The sequence below is a fragment of the Lolium perenne genome, chromosome 6 (assembly GCF_019359855.2).
Source record: "Lolium perenne isolate Kyuss_39 chromosome 6, Kyuss_2.0, whole genome shotgun sequence".
Lineage (NCBI taxonomy): Eukaryota > Viridiplantae > Streptophyta > Magnoliopsida > Poales > Poaceae > Lolium > Lolium perenne.
The window spans coordinates 133,494,653-133,498,736 of NC_067249.2; the positions used below are offsets into that span (position 1 = coordinate 133,494,653).

At 42.0% G+C, this 4,084-nt stretch overlaps 1 non-coding gene across 1 annotated transcript; it reads left to right on the forward strand.

The window, feature by feature from the left end:
* Positions 1-2,239: 2,239 nt before the first annotated feature.
* Positions 2,240-2,331, forward strand: LOC127337279 (small nucleolar RNA Z221/R21b). The gene has a single exon (XR_007873694.1). It is a non-coding gene; the product is annotated as a small nucleolar RNA Z221/R21b (small nucleolar RNA).
* Positions 2,332-4,084: the final 1,753 nt, after the last annotated feature.

The window sequence follows — 4,084 nt, forward strand, 5'->3', positions numbered from 1 at the left end:
CATGTTGCCATGCATGTGTCTGTACCAGAAAAACAAAGAGAAAATATTTTTCCACCAGAATGAGCCAACCCTTGATGCAGCATGGGGAACCTTCTCGTTATAATGAGTGCGTTAAATCATACCTAACCAAGTTATGTTTGCCTTGTTCATAAATTTATCCATATATTTTAGCAACAAAGCCTCATTTTGCAATTCCAGATTCATGACCGCCATACCTCCTTTATGCGATGGCATACAAACCATTTCCCAAGCATCCAAGTACTAGGATTTTAGTTGCCAACCATCTTTTGCCCAAATGCAATGTTTTTTTCTCTATTTGCTCTAGTTATTATTGTCTTCTACAACTTAATAACATAAAATGTACGCAGTGCAGATAGGACATAGTCAACATATATCAATCTGCCAGCATAAGTTAAGAACCTAGAGCAAGCACTGAGTCTCCTTTCAATATTATCCGCAATCGTTGATAAATCTTTACTAGTTGGTTTGGTAAGGGGAAGATCCAAGTATGTAAAACACATTACACCAACTTGGTATTCAAAGATCTAAGCTTGAGAGGTAGAGAGCCCGACAATGCAATTTATTGGGATTAAGCAAGATTTCTAACAATTCACTTGAAGTCTAGTGGCTTCAGAAAAATCATCAATTATTGATTTCAAAACCAAGACATTAGTATGACAAGCTTCCATTAATACCAGTGTCACCAGCATATTGGATAGCTTAAAAAATCATGATTTGGAATTGGTATGGAAACATAAACTTTTCCAAGTCCGAGCTCATTGTTAATCATGGACTACAAAAGGTCACCAATAGTAGCAACAAAAGAGGAGACATGTGTCCCCTTGCCTGACCCCTCTCTTGCAAATGAACTTATCGCAGTCGCTCAGTTTTAGTACATCAGAAGTTTCTGAGTTTAAGATGCAACCATTAAATTTTACGAGTTGTCACCAAAGCCATTTAACTTCATCATTTTCAGAATTGTTGCAAGGTCCATCATATCAAAGGCCTTGGAAAAATCAGTTTTTAGGGTTATGACCCTTTTACCGAAATACTTGCATTCATGCAGATATTCGAAAGACCATGCTAAACAATCCCGAATGGTCCTGATTCTAATAAAGCCATATTGGTTTTTATGCACTACTTGCAACATTTTATCCTGGAGTCTGTTTGCAAGCAGCTTAGTCAAGAACTTTAGGTAATAATTTAGTAGAGCAATGGTCCTAATATCACGTGGAGTCTCGGGGGAATTAATCTTAGGAATCAGAGTTATAATAGTCATTTAAGCTGATGCTATATTTTTTTCTTCCTAAAAATCCTTGTGGCCGACGAGTTTTCAAGAAACGGCTATTAAATTCATCTGGTCCATGTGCTTATTATTGGCAAGTACTTAATCACACCATAAATTTCATGGTGAGTGAATGCCACAGAAAGATCTTGCAGATTCTAAACATACTGAACCAAGTTTGGCAAATCTTCAGAAGCTTGGTCCCAATATTTCTTTGTATGCCAAGAATAAGATATCTGTTTTTTCATTATGATCTATCACCTATCTGGCTATCTCCTATCTTGGAGAGTGAACTTTGCAATATTATTTTGCATGTATCGTATTGTAGCCATCGAGTGAAAAAGCATTGTTTTCATCACCCCCAAATTTTCCCATCTTGTAGTGCATCTATTAATATATTTTCTTTGTCCAAAAGGAAATGAAGAGGAAATAAATTTTTACAGGAGCCCCATGTTGCGATAAGAAGATTTGCGAGTGGAATTTCGGGAAGTCAGCCTTTCCTAAAAATCGTTTCTGGGCCGTCATATTCGCATTGAGAAGCCTGTGAGATAATAATCATGGGTAGGTCTGTCCGTGGACTACTTTGGATGGTTAAAAGTTAAAACCTGCCTTGGCCCGTAGAATTGAGCCAGGCCGGCAAAATTTCCTGGGTATCTCACATCCGTGCAGGCCTGGCCCATACACAAGAGTAGAGGAAACCCTAGAGAAGAAGAGGACGCCAACGCTTCCTCTTAAATAGCTCCCCACCCTCTTCCCCTGGTCACATCCCGCCCCGCCGCAATGCATCATCTGCTCCACCGCGGTCTTCCCCATCTCTTTTCCGGATGCTGCAACAATCTGCACTCGTTTTGATTCGTATTTCGCCTCTTGTAGCTTGTAAAGGACAACTCTGTCTCCGCTTGTCGGTTTGATTTTGAGACATGCTTTCGCTGCGGTTTTTTACACGGAAGCTTGAGGCGATGATGAGAAAAGTCATGCACCACTCTGAAGAGATTTATCTCTTTGTGCTGATAAACAAACTTACAACCCATTTTATGTCTGAGCCGCCTGATGTATACCCGCATTTGTTTTTGTTCCATCTTTCTGATTTCGTTCTTGGTTATTCTCGTAGGTGTTTTAGTTGTCCTGAGAAACTGTTCTCTGGATTTGCCAATGGAAAAATAATTTCCTTATTTTTTTTCGAAAAATTCAGCATTCTTTCGACTTGAGGGCGATAATATATAGAACCAGATGATGAGGGTTGCCTAAGAGCGATCCTACCATGATGCGGACTGAATTTACTTTGAGGTCAAATACATTTGCCGCTGATGGTTCTTTTTCCAGTCCTCCATATATTGCAGCACAGTTCTGTTTGTTTTATTTAACTTTGAGTACCTTCTTCATCAAGCATGCTAACTGCAGTAAAAACTCTACACAAGAAAAAAAAAGTTTTCTTGAGCTGTACTAGACATCAGAACTGCTAGCTGAGCTGATTGCTTGCATTCATCGACAAGTCCAATCTTACTGCATAAGATTTACGATTGCGAAATCAGAAGCAATTGACGGCATTGTGCCTTGTTCACGTCGTACCAAATTAGCGATTTAATTTCAGCACAGTTTCAAGCCTTAGCGCCTTGTTCATGATGCAGCAGATAAGCCTAAATAAGACAATTGACGCCATTGTACCTTCTTCACGTCCGGTTGGAGGGCTGGCCGATGGGGCTCCAATGCTCTAATGTCAATGGGGCTCAAATGCTCTATTTTCAAAGACGAGCGATTAATGTACCTCAGAAGTACACGGGGAAAACTTTTTCACAGACCAACAACACACCTTGACGAGTCGTGGTTCCGATTTATTCTAAAGACAAATGAATGATTGCTAGAAGTTCTTGATTGAACAGAGTAAACTTGGAAGTTGGAAGCTCATGTATTGGAGATTGCCTGATTAGGTTAGAAACGTAGGTTTGTCTGGTGCTTAAGGAATCTGCCTTTCTCCTCGATGTTATTTGGGCATCTCCAGCGGTGTGACGTATTTCGGACACCAAAAATGTCCGTGAGCGTCGTGTCCGTTTCCGTCTGGGGTTGGCTCCAGCGGGCCGACGCATTTTCAGCGTAGAACAGATTTTAAAAAAAGATGAACTAGCATCAATTTTGCACGGAATTACAGCCGCAAATTGAGCTCTACAATATGTTTATCACACTTTGCACAAGGTAGGGCGCAAAGTGGAGCAAAATGAGCACAATAAGGCTTGAACAGCAATAAAAGAAAGTCCAAAAGGAGGCTAAGGTGCTGGGCGCATCAGGCGTCTCGCGTGTGGATTTCGGCACGCCTCTTCATGAACCATGACCCTGGTGTTGTCGTCGATGCCCCTCAAGTCGGCAAACATGATCCTTGTGTCTTCTACACGTAATTTGGCCTCGGCATCTGCCTTTTTGGCCTCGACGTCCAGCCTTTGGACCTCAATGACCTCCTTCGCGAGATTGTGGTAGATGGCAGCTGCGGCGTCTTTTTCTAGACGCCTCTTCTCGTCCCTAGCAGCCATGGCAGCACAGTTGTCAGCCATTATCTTCTCCATGCTCTGGGTGAAGTGAATGGCCTGCTCCTCCCGGACAAGATCGGTCTTGGTAGCCTTATGGCCTCGTGGATGAGGTGGAAGGGCTGGATGGCCTTGATCGTCGTCTTCGTCGTAGAGGTTGATCGTTGTCCCATTCCTCACAGTTTCGTTGTACGACGCAAAGCTTGTCATCCACTTGTTGGCGTTCTTGAGCACGTCCCAGCAATGGACCATATGGAAGCCCTTCTTATGCGTCGCCCTGAAT